The following is a 16,303-nucleotide window of genomic DNA, read 5'->3' as shown; positions in this document are numbered from 1 at the left end:
GACACAGAGCCACAGGGATCGCCCAAGGCCGTCTCCCCATTTAAAGGCCAGCCTGGTAACAACCTTAATTCCCCGTTGCCTTGTCCAGTCACGTATTCCCAGGCGCTGGGGAGCAGGGTGTGGACATCCTTGGGGGTCACTTCTGCCTATGACAGCTTCCACCGTCTCCTCTCTCTGGGGTCTTCTCTGCGCGCAAGCAGAGCGATACCACTAGAATAACGTCATGTAAATAGATCATGTCGCTTCTAGAAAACAGATCAAACAACGAATAAACAGTCTCTTCAGACACGTCCGACTGCACTTCGAATGAGACACAGGGTCCCTCATGTGGCCTCCAAAGCCCTGCATGATGGGCCCCCAGGCTTCAGGCGCACTGGCCGCTCCAGGTTTGAGGGGAGGTGGGTGTGAGTAGAGAGGGTGGGTCTCCCTGTCCTTTCATTCCTGGGGGTAGATCCCCTTTCTTGTAATTGTGTGGTGGGATCATGAAGACTCAAACCTCCATGTAGCTCTTTACCTCTGTAAAGACCTCATTTGAATGATGAGGCAAAAGAGCCAGAACACGGCAGGCTGCACATTTCCAGGTGGCCCCAGGAGAGATGCCCCACTGAGTGGTTGCTCCACGCACACCCTCTCCCCTCCATGGTCTCTCTTGAGCCAGGCCCTTCCTCTGGGTCTTCAGATTCATCACGTGCCTTCATCCCTGCCCACGTGTACCTGGGAGGGCAGCCCCTGCACGGAAGGTCCTTCAGGCTACTGGCAGGGGGGAGGCTGGGGCTTCGTGGACCCAAGCTGCAGACTCGTACAAAAAGGGAAGGTCCGCTCAGTAAGCCCAGGCCTGGTGAGCCCAGCGTGGCTACCACGTCCCAGGGCTGCGTGGGGGTCAAAAACTGTGGTAAGAAATCCTGTCTCTTAATGTGAACCCCAATGGTACCCTTGAGCCCAGAAAGAGGACAGGCCCCAGAGCACCAGCTGGCTCTCTTGGGTGAGGATGGTTGATATTCCAAGAAGCAGTTTCTCTGGTCCCTTTCCTGTGACTTTGCGGCTCTGCCCGCTCAGAGGGGTTCCCTCCATGCCTATCCTGGAGCCCATAAGTGGGAGGAACCAAGAAACATGTTTTGTGCCTCTGCAAAGTGTCCTCTGCCCTCACCGTTTGTTAACGCCATGAGGGACTCTCCTCCTCTCTCCTCTGCACTGCCTGCTAGACGCTTCCCCTTTAGGGTGCTAATTCTATTTAGTATCTTCAGAAAAGGCAAAGGTTTTCTTAAACACAAGGGAGCTTCCATGGCCACATAGAGCCTCTGACACAGGAGCTTCCCAACCTGCTCATCTAAGGTGTCTCCCTCCACACCATCCCCTGTCCTCATTCTTCCTTTTTTGATTTCCATTATTTTAAACTTCATTTTTAATTAAAACACATTTTTCTTAGTATAGGCTCCATGCCCAGCATGGAGCCCAACGCGGGGCTGGAACACAAACCCTGAGATCAAAACCTGAGCTGAGATCAAGAGTTGGATGCTTAACCAACTGACCCACCCAAGAACTTCTATTTTTATTTTTTAAAGTAAGCTTGAGATCACCACCTAGAGACAAGAGTCTCATGCTCTGGACTGAGCCAGCCAGGCACCCCCTTTTTACTTTTTCTTTTTTAATGTCACATTTTAGATTCTTCAGCTTTCTTTTCTTTTTTAAAGATTTTACTTATTTACTTGAGAGAGAGAGAATGAGAGAGAGCACATGAGAGCGGGGAGGGTCAGAGGGAGAAGCAGACTCCCTGCCGAGCAGGGAGCCCGATGTGGGACCCGATCCAGGGACTCCAGGATCATGACCTGAGCCGAAGGCAGTCGCTTAACCAACTGAGCCACCCAGGCGCCTGATTCTTCAGCTTTCTTGAATCCCTTCATCTGTCCCCCTTCCACACTGCTACCTCCTCTACCCCTGTTTCCATCCCTGCCCGGCCCTTCTCCCGATATCTCCCGATTATCTCCCGATAATCACTGGAGCTTTGAGCCTCTTCCCAACTGTGGGCTCTTGAGGGGCTCAGAGACCCCACAAGCAACCATCTAGGGTGAAATGGCCTGATTGAGAACAGGAAATGAACCTCACCCACCAACACTTTGTATTTGTCACACCCAGAACTTCCTCTTTGAAGGCAGGAAGGTTTCAAAGGCCCCAGGGTTCTTTACCCCGGTTTCTCCCTTAAAGAAATCTGTTAAAAATTATAGTAAAAAACACATAACATTATATTTACTACCATTAGCCATGAACCAGTGTACATGCAGGGGTATATATATTCTCATTGCCGTACAACGCATCTCTATAGCACCTGTTCATTTTGTGACTGAGGATCTGTACCCACAGCTCTGTGTTTCCTCCCCGTCTGCCCCACTGCCCCCACAGTTCTTTCCGTTTTTGAAATGTCACTACTTTAGATACACATATAAGAGGAATCACAGGGTATTTGTCTTTCTGTGACATGTTCATTTCACTTCGCAGAAGGTCCAGAATTACCTTCTTTTCTAAGATAGAATAACATTCTGTTATGTAGATGCCACACGTTCTTTATCCATTCCTCTGTGTGTGGACATGTGGGTGCTTGACTCTGGAGAAGAACACTGCAACGAACGGGGATGTGCAAGTATCCTTTGTAACGTTGCTTCCAATTCTTATGGATATAACATCGGGAGTGAGATTGCTCCATCATGTGGTAAGTCTATTTCTTCATTTGGAGAAAACTCTGCACTGTGTTCCACGGCCAATGGGCCATTTTACATTTTCACTGACATGGGGCCAGGGTTCCAATGCCTCCAGATCCTCCCCAACACAAGTTGTTTTACGGTTTTTGGGTTTTGGGTTCTTTTGGTTATTGTTTTTGATGGAGGCCATCCTAACGGGTGTGACATGATATGTCTTTGTTCTTTGATTTGTTTTCTGTAATGATTACTGGTGCTGAGCCTGTTCTCAGAAGCTTGGTGGCCATTGCGTATCTTTGGAGAAATGCCTCTTCAAGTATTTTGCCCGTTGTTTACTTGGGTAGTTTGTTTTCCTTGTTGTTGTGAATTGTAGAGTTTCTTTACATCTTTTCAATTTGAATCCCTTAATAGACATAGGAATTGCAAATCCTTTTACTATTATGTAGGTTCCCTCTTAACTCAGTTGATTGTTTCTCCTGAGGGCCAACAGTCTGTAAGCTTGAAATGGCCCTGGTTTTCTCGTTGGTTTTGTTGCCTGTGTTTTTGGTGTCATATCCCCGACATCATTGCCAAGTCCAATGTCATGAAGCTTTTCTCCGCTTTTCCTCTCTCAGCGTCACGGTCTTAGGTTCTCTGTTGAGACGCATTATCTATTTTCAGTTAATTTTTGTGTATGGTGGAAAGGAAGGGTCCGGATTCCTTCTTTGTATGTGGATATCCTGTCTTCCCAAGCCTTTTCATTGAAGAGACTGTCCTTTCTCATTCGAATGGGATTGGCACCCTGGGGAAGATCATTTGGCCATGTGTGGAAGGCTCTGAAATTTAGGGGCTCTCTGTTCTGTTCATTTGGTCTATGTGTGTCTCTGTGTCTATGCCAGGACCTCACTCTTTTGTTTCCTGTAGCTCAGTAATATGTTTTGAAATTGGGATGTACAAGCCTCCTACTTCTTCTTTTTCTAGATTGTTCTGGCTCCTTGGGGTTATGAGTTGAGGGATGATTTTTTTTTCTACTTCCTGCCAAAAATGCCATTGGGATTTTAACGTGGATTGCATTGAATGTGTACATCACTTTGGGGGTTTGGACATATTAACAATATGAAGTCTTCTGAGACATGGTTTTGTTCCTAAAGAGGATGGATTTTCAAAGAAGCAGTTGCTCTGGTCCCCTTTCCTTCAGGAGGAAGGAGATTGAGCAAGCTGAACTCTTTCCCTGCTCTTTTCAAGTTTTTTTTCCTTTTAAAGATTTTTTTTTTTCTTTTATTTGAGAGAGAACACAAGCAGGGTGAAAGGCAGAGGGAGAGACAAGCAGAGTCCCCACTGAGCAGGGAGGCTGATGTGGGGCTGCATCCCAGGACCCGAGCCGAAATCAAGAGCTGGGGGAGCTCAACCTAATGAGCCGCCCAGGTGCCCCTCTTTTCAAACTTTTTTCTCTCTGGTTTGACTATCTATTAATCCATGGGTAGTTTGTCATCTTATTCTGTAGTTTGTCATCTTTTCTTCTGTCACTGACTGTGCTTTACAACTATGGCACTAAATCAGTTCAGTATCTCCAGAAATGGCAAACATCTCCTAAGGACACAGAGGGACTTCATTGGGCATTTCTAGCAACATGGAATCCCCAACCTGGCTCATCTAAGACTTCCGTTCTCATCATCCCCTGATCCTTATTCATCCTTTTTTATAGCTTAGATGTTTTCTTCGGCTCTCTTGAATCTTTTGATTGTCCCCCATCGATACCTCTACATCCTCCACCCCTTTATCCCTAACTGGCACACCCGTGCATTTCTTCTGAACCCCTCAACTCCCTATAGTCACTGGGGCGTTAGGTCTCATCTCCCTTCCCTTCCTCTTCCTCCTGACCCTTGGGCATTTGGGGATGGTACGGAGAAGCATCTCATCCCAAATAGGGGTGCCTGAGTGGCTCAGTCGGTTAAGTGTCTGCCTTCGGCTCAGGTCATGATCCCGGGGTCCTGGGATCGAGCCCCGCATCAGGCTCCCTGTTCAGTGGGGAGTCCACTTCTCACTTTTCCTCTGCTCTGCCCCTCCCTCACTCATGTTCTCTCTCTCTCTCTCTCTCAAGTAAATAAATAAATAAAATCTTAAAAAAACGAAAGTTATGTAGGAAAGATAATCATCCTTCCACATGAATGATCCTTGGGTAGGAGAAATCAGGGAGTAGAAAAACAACGTTGGGAGCAAGGTATAGTGCATGGGTTTAATGAGAACAGTTTTGTCCCAGTGTGAAATGGCATTGTTTCCAGCATAGGACAGATGACAGCCTAGCACAGAGCCCGAATGCACATACATAGACAGTTGCAAATGTTTCATGGTCAGGCAATTTTATTTGTCCTGGTTCCCTCAGGCTGAGATTACCTGGGTTTATGTCTAAGAACTTTTGACAAGAGCCTTTGGTATCAAGTGTTGTGATGTCCAAGTGGAATTCAGTATTTTCTTTGTTACAAAGACAAAACTTTGTTGGATATTTGGTCTGCTTTGAATAAGAGGATGTGAAAGGAAAAGGTTCTCCTCTTTGGAATAATCTGCCAACAGCAAAAGAGCAAATCAGAAGGAGCAAAGGTGTTGTTTCTGATGGGAAGCAATGGGACTGGGGAGCATGAGGAGATACAAGTGGGGGGATGGCATGTTACCATGATCACAGACACAGGACTGCAACTGGGTAGTTTTTTTAAAGCTTTATTTTTTAATTTTTTAAATTTTTATTTATTTATTTATTTTTAAAAAGATTTTATTTATTTATTTGACAGAGAGAGAGAGACAGCAAGAGAGGGAACACAAGTAGGGGGAGTGGGAGAGGGAGAGGCAGGCTTCCCACCAAGCAGGGAGCCTGATGCGAGGCTCGGTCCCAGGACCCTGGGATCATGACCTGAGCCGAAGGCAGACGCTTAACGTCTGAGCCACCCAGGCGCCCCGAGCTTTTTTTTTTTTTTAATATGAAGAGAAAATTACTGGGGTTCTTTAGTACTGTGGTACAGCAGAAAACTGCCCCCAAAGTTACCCTGAGTTTTATCCTTGGATCCTGAGAATGTTCCATTCCCTGGCAAAGACACTGCACCTGTGAGATGGAAAGATGACTCTGGACTATCTGGGTGGTCTGTCATCTGAAGAGAGAGAGAGAGAGAGTGTTGGCCTAGGAAGGAAAAGAGAAGATGGGAGAGGAGGGAAGATGGGTGTGATGGGGGACCAGAACCCAGAATGAGGACAGCCTCCAGAAGTTAGAAGGGAGAAGAAAAGCATTTTCCCAGAGTCTGAGAAGTTTGGGCATCCGTACAGACACCTCTTTTCGGGCACAGTGAAGTCCATTAGGGGGTTGTGGGCGCCAGGCCCGTGAAGAGGTTTATAAACAGGTTAGATGGTTATGGAGATGAGTGCCCTGACACTAAAGACAAAGCACTGGATTTGGGAGAGCTCCTGGCCGACTGGGGAGCCATTAAGCGGTAGAAGCCCAGAGAACTGCAGACAGAGACTACGGGGGCGCGGGGGCTCAAGGTTTGGCAGAGGGGCCCTGATGATCGGCGGGAATAGGGCAGGAGGTGGAGGGAGGGGGAGGCTAGAGTCCAGTGGGGGAGCCGAGTCCAGAGAGCCAGGAAGGATTGTGGGGCACGGGGATCACGCAGAGGCCAGAGGCCATTCTTGGGAGGAAGGGGTCTCGGGTCAGGAGTAGTGTGGTTGGCTGGGGGGAATGGAGGGGGTGGAGGGCACAAAGGGAAAGAAAGGCAACGGGGTTGAGGGATCCTGGTTTGGGCAGGGAGGGCCAGGGTTTCCCAGGGTCCAGATCAAAGCAGAGCCTGTGTCGGGCAGTTTCAGCGTCACTCGGGATTCTTCTAGAAGGCAAAGGTCTCATTTCTTCCCCAAGGACCCTTCAGCTCATAGACTCATTATCAAGATCCTCCAGGGGGTTTTGATGTAACTGGAAGACATGGGGAGAGCAGTTTGCGGGGCACAGGGAGGACAGGAGTCCGTCAGGAAGGGGACTGAGGCCGGGTGACCTCAGAGTGGGCAGAGCCCGGATGCAATGAGAAAAGGGGGCAGAATCTGCCGAGCCTTGGATGGGGGTCAACTTGAAAGGGGAGGGGGGGAGCTCTGTGGGGTTCAGGGCACTTGGCAGCCAGTTTTATTTCTTCATAAATAAAAGGGCCTTTCTACTAGTAGGTGCTTTTGAAACTGTCAAGCAGACAGCCCCCAGAGTTCCTGCATTTGCCACCAAGGGTGCCTTGGGTGTGACACCAGCCATGGGATCCCCAAACTGTGTGTGAAGTCACCTGTGCAGATGGGGTGGTGGGAAAGGCTTTTGGCCCCCAGGAGCGGGGGGCGTCCAGCTCTCACAGCTGCCTGCCAGGCTACAAAGCATATTTACAGACCCCTGGGTGGGGGTCTCCAAGGGAGCAGACAGATTCATGAGGATGGACCAGTCCCCCATGTCTCTTTGTTGGCGGGGGCCTGGGGCTTGTGGGCCTGAGTTCGAGGTTGCCATTTCCAAGCTGTGTTTCCAATGTGGAGGCTGAAGCTTCAGAGCAGCCCAGACTCCAGTTTTCCAAGTCTTCAGAGAGGAGTCCTCTCCAAAGCCCCCTGGGATGCTGAGCCCCCAATATTACGTCTTGGAAACCATCCCCACCCCCATCCTCCACGCAGCAAATCCCAGCCAGGCCGCGGACCCCTCCCTCTCCAGCCCACCCTACGCCATGGCATGGAGCTCTCTTTCTCATCCACTGTGGTTTTTCCCTCCTCCTCCTCGGATCCTGGCCACAGAGCCTGAGCCACACAGGAGAAAGAAGTCAGCCTAGGGCTGGGGAATAAGGCTGCAGACACTCCATTTGTTGATAAGAAGTTTATTTGCTCCTTTGTGCCAAAAAAGAAAGAACTGAGGCTGCAAAGCAAAACAAAACTTTTTTTGAAATCTGGGAGGCACAGATTCAGGAGGAACCTGAAATGTGCTCTGAGCGCGGGAGGAGAAAGATTTGATGAAGGTAAAAACCCGTAGGTTTATATAAATTCTTCATATAGCGCATCATTAGTTTTTGATGTAGTGCTCAATGATTAGTTTAGAAAACATCTTGTGTCCAAAACAATATGGCATATTTATCACGAATTTTCCGTAAAAAAAATTTTTTTTTCCATCAATCATATTGTGTACAGCAGAAGTAAGTTTTCCAATGACAAGAATTCTCGCAGAAAGTCCAGATTACACAGGTACACGAGTAGTTAAATTCGGTTAAGAAAACATCTTGTCTCCAAAACTATATGGCATATTTATCAAGACCTTTCTGTAAAAAAAAATTTTTTTTCCATCAATCATATTGTGTACAACAGAAATAAGTTTTTCAATGACAAGAATTCTCACAGAAAGTTCAGATTATACAGGTAGACAAGTAGTTAAACCACAATCACATCATTCGGTTTAGAAAACATCTTGTGTGCAAAACAATATGGCGTATTTATCAAGAATTTTCCGTCAGTCATATTATGTACAACAGAAATAAGTTTGTCAATGACATAAGAGTTCTCTTCAATAGAAATTGGCTCATCTTTTTAAACCAATCCATGAATTTCCATTGTTTCTCCAGAAATGTCATGAACAAACCTGGGATATACCTTCTTACTTTATGCAGGACAAAGGTAGCTACAGCTTCTACCATGAACTCCATGACCCAAAGTTTGATAGGGAACATGATTGACTCGTTATCGGACATGGTGAGTGTGTGCTTGTCTGCTTCCCACCAGCCTGTTATAACCTGGCACTGAGTCATTCTCTGTCATCACGTTCTCACACGCAGGAAGGGTTCCTAGCTGTTGCACGAATCCCAGCAACTATTGATATGGAAGCTCTATAGGAGAACCATGGTTTCCTTTCTCACAACACAAGGCATGTCTCGTGAACTTGCAGTCTGTTTACCAGCTGGGTGACCAAGAGGCCCACGTTTTGGGTTTCTGGTTTTTTGGTTTGTTTTTAAGATTTTCTTTATTGATTTGAGAGAGAGAGAGAGCACAAGTGGGATGGAGGAGCAGGCAGGGGGAGAAGCAGACTCCCCACCGAGCAGGGAGCCCCATGCGGGGCTTGATCCCAACACCCTGGGATCACAACTGGAGCCGGAGGGAGAGGCTTAATCAACTAAGCCACCCAGGTGCCCCCGAGAGGCCCAGGTTTACCATTTGGCTCTTGGTGCTCCAGATCTTCTGGACACCAGTAGCTCTGTTTGTGTTGACAGGAACCTTGCAGTTCTCCCACGCGCCAGTGGGGCTCCCTTTCCTCTAGGACCCCGGGATTGTGTATGAGAGGAAAGTAGTGCTGTGGGACAATTTCCCCTGTCCCTTTCAAGATTTCCTCACAGTCTGCTCATCCCATGGGCCACTGCCATCTTCCTGCCCCCTGCCCCGCTGACCACAGTCTTCACCATTCTGCCCTCCTTTTGCTCCAAAGCTTCAGAAATGGCGAGGTTTTCTGAGATACCCTTGGGAATGTTAATGGCTAATTGGGGCACCTTGGGAATTCAGCAATCTGGCACATCTGAAACCTCCTCCTCTGCCATCCTTCCCTGTTCCTCCTTCCTCCTGTTTGGCCCTTTGACTTTCCCTTCAGCTCCCTTGGATCCTTTGATCTGTCCCCTTTCAACACCTTCATCTCCTCCAGCCCTGTGTCCACACCACTCAGACCTTTCCCTTCCCACGAGGACTTGTAAACAGTGACAGTCTCTGGGGGTTCAGTGTGCTGCCCCCATCATGGTCATTTGAGGGACTCAAAGACCCCACCCGAGGCTGTGCAGCTCCGTGGAAGTGGGCTGGATATTCTGTCCCTGGGACAGGCTATGGAGACACTCAGATGGCCGCTTGGTCTTAAAAGTTATAAAGGCCACCATACCGGATTAGAACACTTCTTTATTTTTAAACCAATGACGAGGTGTAGATCACTGTTGATAAATTAAACACAGCGAATGGTTGCCCATTGCTCTGATTTTAAACCAGCAGGGCCAAGTTGACACGGTTCAGAAAATTTAAGACTAATGAAAACATTAGATTTAGCCTTCCTTAGATCTAGAAGATTATCTGCTTTTTTTCCTAAAGATTTTATTAATTTATTTGTTTGAGAGAGAGAGCGAGAACGAGCATCAGTGGCGGGAGGAGCAGTGGGGGAAGGAGAGGAACAAGTAGACTCTGTGCTCAGCACTGAGCCCGATGTAGGGGTCAATCCCAGGTCATGGCTTGAGATCATGACTTGAGCCGAAGTCAGATGCTTAATCAACTGAGCCATCCAGGCACCCCAGGTTCAGTTTTTTTTTTTTTTTAACTATCAAAAAACCCAGTGGAAATTCCTTTTTTTTTTTTTTTAATTCATTTATTTGACAGAGAGAGACACAGCGAGAGAGGGAACACAAGCAGGGGGAGTGGGAGAGGGAGAAGCAGGCTTCCCGCTGAGCAGGGAGCCCGACACGGGGCTCGATCCGAGGACCCTGGGATCATGACCTGAGCCAAAGGCAGATGCTTAACAACTGAGCCACCCAGGCGCCCCCCCAGTGGAAATTCTTCTTTTTTTTTTTTCAGCAACAAATAATTTTTTTTTTTTTTAGATGTAGTGTTCCATGATTCATTGTTTGTGCATAACACCCAGTGCTCCATGCAGAACGTGCCCTCTTTAATACCCATCACCAGGCTAACCCACCCTCCCACCCCCCTCCGCTCTAGAACCCTCAGTTTGTTTTTCAGAGTCCATCGTCTCTCATGGTTCGTCTCCCCCTCCAATTTCCCCCCTTCATTCTTCCCCTCCTGCTATCTTCTTCTTCTTTTTTTTTTTCCTTAACATATATTGCATTATTTGTTTCAGAGGTACAGATCTGAGATTCAACAGTCTTGCACAATTCACAGCGCTTACCAGAGCACATACCCTCCCCAGTGTCTATCACCCAGTCACCCCATCCCTCCCACCCCACCCCCCGCTCCAGCAACCCTCAGTTTGTTTCCTGAGATTAAGAATTCCTCATATCAGTGCTGTGGGACAATTTCCCCTGTCCCCTTCAAGATTTCCTCACAGTCTGCTCATCCCAGGGGCCACTGCCATCTTCCTGCCCCCTGCCCCGCTGACCACAGTCTTCACCATTCTGCCCTCCAGAATGATACATGTCTTTCTCTGTTAGACTTATTTCGCTCAGCATAATACCCTCCAGTTCCATCCACGTTGCAAGATCTCATTCCTTTTGATGGCTGCATAATACTCCATTGTATATATATACCACATCTTCTTTATCCATTCGTCTGTCGATGGACATCTTGGCTCTTTCCACAGTTTGGCTATTGTGGACATTGCTGCTATAAACATCGGGGTGCATGTACCCCTTCGGATCCCTACATTTGTATCTTTGGGGTAAATACCCAGTAGTGCAATTGCTGGATCGTATGGTAGCTCTATCTTCAACTTTTTGAGGAACCTCCATACTGTTTTCCAGAGTGGCTGCACCAGCTTGCATTTCCACCAACAGTGTAGGAGGGTTCCCCTTTCTCCACATCCCCACCAACATCTGTCGTTTCCTGACTTGTTAATTTTAGCCATTCTGACTGGTGTGAGGTGGTATATCATTGAGGTTTTGATTTGGATTTCCCTGATGCCGAGCGATGTTGAGCACTTTTTCATGTGTCTGTTGGCCATTTGAATGTCTTCTTTGGAAAAATGTCTGTTCATGTCTTCTGCCCATTTCTTTTTTCTTTCTTTTTTTTTTTTTAAAGATTTTATTTATTTATTTGAGACAGAGAGAATGAGAGAGAGAGCACATGAGAGGGGGGAGGGTCAGAGGGAGAAGCAGGCTCCCTGCCGAGCAGGGAGCCCAATGCGGGACTCGATCCAGGGACTCCAGGATCATGACCTGAGCCAAAAGCAGTCGCTTAACCAACTGAGCCACCCAGGCGCCCCGTCTTCTGCCCATTTCTTGATTGGATTCTTTGTTCTTTGGGTGTTGAGTTTGATAAGTTCTTTATAGATTTTGGATACTAGCCCTTTATCTGATATGTCATTTGCAAATATCTTCTCCCATTCTGTCGGTTGTCTTTTGGTTTTGTTGACTGTTTCCTTTGCTTTGCAAAAGCTTTTTATCTTGATGAAGTCCCAATAGTTCATTTTTGCCCTTGCTTCCCTTGCCTTTGGTGATGTTTCTAGGAAGAAGTTGCTGCGGCTGAGGTCGAAGAGGTTGCTGCCTGTGTTCTCCTTTAGGATGTTGATGGACTCCTGTCTCACATTTAGGTCTTTCAACCATTTTGAGTCTATTTTTGTGTGTGGTGTAAGGAAATGGTCCAGTTTCATTCTTCTGCATGTGGCTGTCCAATTTTCCCAACACCATTTGTTGAAGAGACTGTCTTTTTTCCATTGGACATTCTTTCCTGCTTTGTCAAAGATTAGTTGACCATAGAGTTGAGGGTCCATTTCTGGGCTCTCTATTCTGTTCCATTGATCTACGTGTCTGTTTTTGTGCCAGTACCATTCTGTCTTGATGATGACAGCTTTGTAACAGAGCTGGAAGTCTGGAATTGTGATGCCGCCAGCTTTGCTTTTCTTTTTCAACATTCCTCTGGCTATTCAGGGTCTTTTCTGGTTCCATACAAATTTTAGGATTATTTGTTCCATTTCTTTGAAAAAAGTAGATGGTATTTTGATGGGGATTGCATTGAATGTGTAGATTGCTCTAGGTAGCATTGACGTCTTCACAATATTTGTTCTTCCAATCCATGAGCATGGAACGTTTTTCCATTTCTTTGTGTCTTCCTCTATTTCTTTCATGAGTATTTTATACTTTTCTGAGTACAGATCCTTTGCCTCTTTGGTTAGATTTATTCCTAGGTATCTTATGGTTTTGGGTGCAATTGTAAATGGGATCGACTCCTTAATTTCTCTTTCTTCTGTCTTGTTGTTGGTGTATAGGAATGCCACTGACTTCTGTGCATTGATTTTATATCCTGCCACCTTACTGAATTCCTGTATGAGTTCTAGCAGTTTTGGGGTGGAGTCTTTTGGGTTTTCCACATAAAGTATCATATCATCTGCAAAGAGTGAGAGTTTGACTTCTTCTTTGCCGATTTGGATGCCTTTTCTTTTTGTTGTCTGATTGCTGTGGCTAGGATTTCTAATACTATGTTGAATAGCAGTGGTGATAGTGGACATCCCTGCCGCATTCCTGACCTTAGGGGGAAAGCTCTCAGTTTTTCCCCATTGAGAATGATATTCGCTGTAGGTTTTTCATAGATGGCTTTTATGATATTGAGGTATGTACTCTCTATGCCTATACTCTGAAGAGTTTTGATCAAGAAAGGATGCTGTACTTTGTCAAATGCTTTTTCTGCATCTATTGAAAGGATCATATGATTCTTGTTCTTTCTTTTGTTAATGTATTGTATCACGTTGATTGATTTGCGGATGTTGAACCAACCCTGCAGCCCAGGGATAAATCCCACTTGGTCATGGTGAATAATCCTTTTAATGTACTGTTGTATTTATTGGCTAGTATTTTGGTGAGAATTTTTGCATCCATGTTCATCAAGGATATTAGTCTGTAGTTCTCCTTTTTGATGGGGTCTTTGTTTGGTTTTGGGATCAAGGTAATGGTGGCCTCATAAAACGAGTTTGGAAGTTTTCCTTCCATTTCTATTTTTTGGGACAGTTTCAGAAGGATAGGTATTAATTCTTCTTTAAATGTTTGGTAGAATTCCCCTGGGAAGCCATCTGGCCCTGGGCTTTTGTTTTTTGGGAGATTTTTGATGACTGCTTCAATTTCCTTAGTGGTTATAGGTCTGTTCAGGTTTTCTATTTCTTCCTGGTTCAGTTTTGGTAGTTGATATATCTCTAGGAATGCATCCATTTCTTCCAGGTTATCTAATTTGCTGGCATAGAGTTGCTCATAATATGTTCTTATAATTGTTTGTATTTCTTTGGTGTTGGTTGTGATCTCTCCTCTTTCATTCATGATTTTGTTGATTTGGGTCATTTCTCTTTTCTTTTTGATAAGTCTGGCCAGGGGTTTATCAATCTTGTTAATTCTTTCAAAGAACCAGCTCCTAGTTTCGTTGATCTGTTCTACTGTTCTTTTAGTTTCTATTTCATTGATTTCTGCTCTGATCTTTATTATTTCTCTTCTCCTGCTGGGTTTAGGCTTTATTTGCTGTTCTTTCTCCAGCTCCTTTAGGTGTAGGGTTAGGTTGTGTATTTGAGACCTTTCTTGTTTCTTGAGAAAGGCTTGTATTGCTATATAATTTCCTCTTAGGACTGCCTTTGCTGCATCCCAAAGATTTTGAATAGTTGTGTTTTCATTTTCATTGGTTTCCATGAATTTTTTAAATTCTTAATTTCCTGGTTGACCCATTCATTCTTTAGTAGGATGCTCTTTAGCCTCCATGTATTTGAGCTCTTTCCGACTTTCCTCTTGTGATTGAGTTCTAGTTTCAAAGCATTGTGGTCTGAAAATAGGCAGGGAATGATCCCAATCTTTTGGTACTGGTTGAGACCTGATTTATGACCTAGGATGTGATCGATTCTGGAGAATGTTCCAGGGGCACTAGAGAAGAATGTGTATTCCGTTGCTTTGGGATGGAATGTTCTGAATATGTCTGTGGAGTCCATTTGGTCCAGTGTGTCATTTAAAGTCTTTATTTCCTTGTTGATCTTTTGCTTAGATGATCTGTCCATTTCAGTGAGGGGGGTGTTAAAGTCCCCCATTATTATTGTATTGTTGTTGATGTGTTTCTTTGCTTTTGTTATTAATTGCCTTATATAATTGGCTGCTCCCATGTTAGGGGCATAGATATTTACAATTGTTAGATCTTCTTGTTGGATAGACCCTTTAAGTAGGATATAGTGTCCTTCCTCATCTCTTATTAGAGTCCTTGGTTTAAAATCTAATTTGTCTGATATAAGGATTGCCACCCCAGCTTTCTTTTGGTGTCCATTAGCATGGTAAATGGTTTTCCACCCCCTCACTTTCAATCTGGGGTGTCTTTGGGTCTAAAATGAGTCTCTTGCAGACAGCATATCGATGAGTCTTGTTTTTTAATCCAATCTGATAGCCTGTGTCTTTTGGTTGGGGCATTTAGCCCATTTACATTCAGGGTAACTATTGAAAGATAGGAATTTAGTGCCATTGTATTGCCTGTAAGGTGACTGTTACCGTATATTGTCTGTGTTCCTTTCTGGTCTATGTTGCTTTTAGGCTCTCTCTTTGCTTAGAGGACCCCTTTCAAGATTTCTTGTAGGGCTGGTTTCGTGTTTGCAAATTCCTTTATTTTTTGTTTGTCCTGGAAGCTTTTTATCTCTCCTTCTATTTTCAATGACAGCCTAGCTGGATATAGTATTCTTGGCTGCATATTTTTCTCATTTAGTGCTCTGAATATATCCTGCCAGTCCTTTCTGACCTGCCAGGTCTCTGTGGATAGGTCTGTTGCCAATCTAATGTTTCTACCATTGTAGGTTACATATCTCTTCTCCTGAGCTGCTTTCAGGATTTTCTCTTTGTCTCTGAGACTCATAAGTTTTACTATTAGATGTCGGGGTGTTGACCTATTTTTATTGATTTTCAGAGGGGTTCTCTGTGCTTCCTGGATTTTGATGCCTGTTTCCTTCCCCAAATTAGGGAAGTTCTCTGCTATAATTTGCTCCAGTATACCTTCTGCCCCCTTCTCTCTTTCTTCTTCTTCTGGGATCCCGATTATTCTAATGTTGTTTCGTCTTATGGTATCGCTTATCTCTCGAAATCTACCCTCGTGATCTAGTAGTTGTTTATCTTTCTTTTTCTCAGCTTCTTTATTTTCCATCATTTGGTCTTCTATATCACTGATTCTCTCTTCTGCCTCATTTATCCTAGCAGTTAGTGCCCCCATATTTGATTGCACCTCATTGATAGCCTTTTTGATTTAGACTTGGTTAGATTTTAGTTCTTTTACTTCCCCAGAAAGGGTTTCTCTAATAACTTCCATGCTTTTTTCAAGCCCAGCTAGTATCTTTAAAGTGATGATTCTGAACTCTAGATCCGACATCATACTAATGTCCGTATTGAGTAGGTCCCTGGCAGTCGGTACTACCTCTTGTTCTTTTTGTTGAGGTGATTTTTTCCGTCTTGTCATTTTGTCCAGAGGAGAACAGATTAATGAGAGAACAAAATGCTAACAGGGTAACAACGTCCCCAGAAAGTATACTCTAAACAAATCAGAAAAGACCTGAAGCAGTGGGAAAAGCAAGGGAAAGAGAGAAAAAAGAAAAAGAAAAAGATAAAGATAAAAACAAACAAAAACAGAACAAAACAAAAAAAACAGAATATGATCAAATATGATCAGGCTGGTACATAGATCAGTGCCACACACTAGATTTTGGGCGTATTTTGGTCTGTTAGAAGAAAGTGCCTCCCAAAATTTTAAAGAAAGAAAAACTTATATATGTACAAAAATAAGGGTTGATATGATGAAGGGATGGAATATGACTGTAAAGATGGAATTATAAAAAATTTTATAAAAGGAATTGATAAGAAGTTGTTCGAAAAAAGAAAGAAGAGGATTTAAAAAAAGAAAAAAAAAGGGAGAGAATGTGATCAGGCAGGGGAGTAGGAAAAAACCATACACTAGAGATTTAGAGTATA

Source organism: Mirounga leonina, unplaced genomic scaffold (genome assembly GCF_011800145.1).
Source record: "Mirounga leonina isolate KUSES-001 unplaced genomic scaffold, KU_Mleo_1.0 Mir_376, whole genome shotgun sequence".
Classification (NCBI taxonomy): Eukaryota; Metazoa; Chordata; class Mammalia; order Carnivora; family Phocidae; genus Mirounga; species Mirounga leonina.
The sequence above is the reverse complement of the archived record's forward strand: the minus strand, read 5'-3'. Positions refer to the sequence as shown.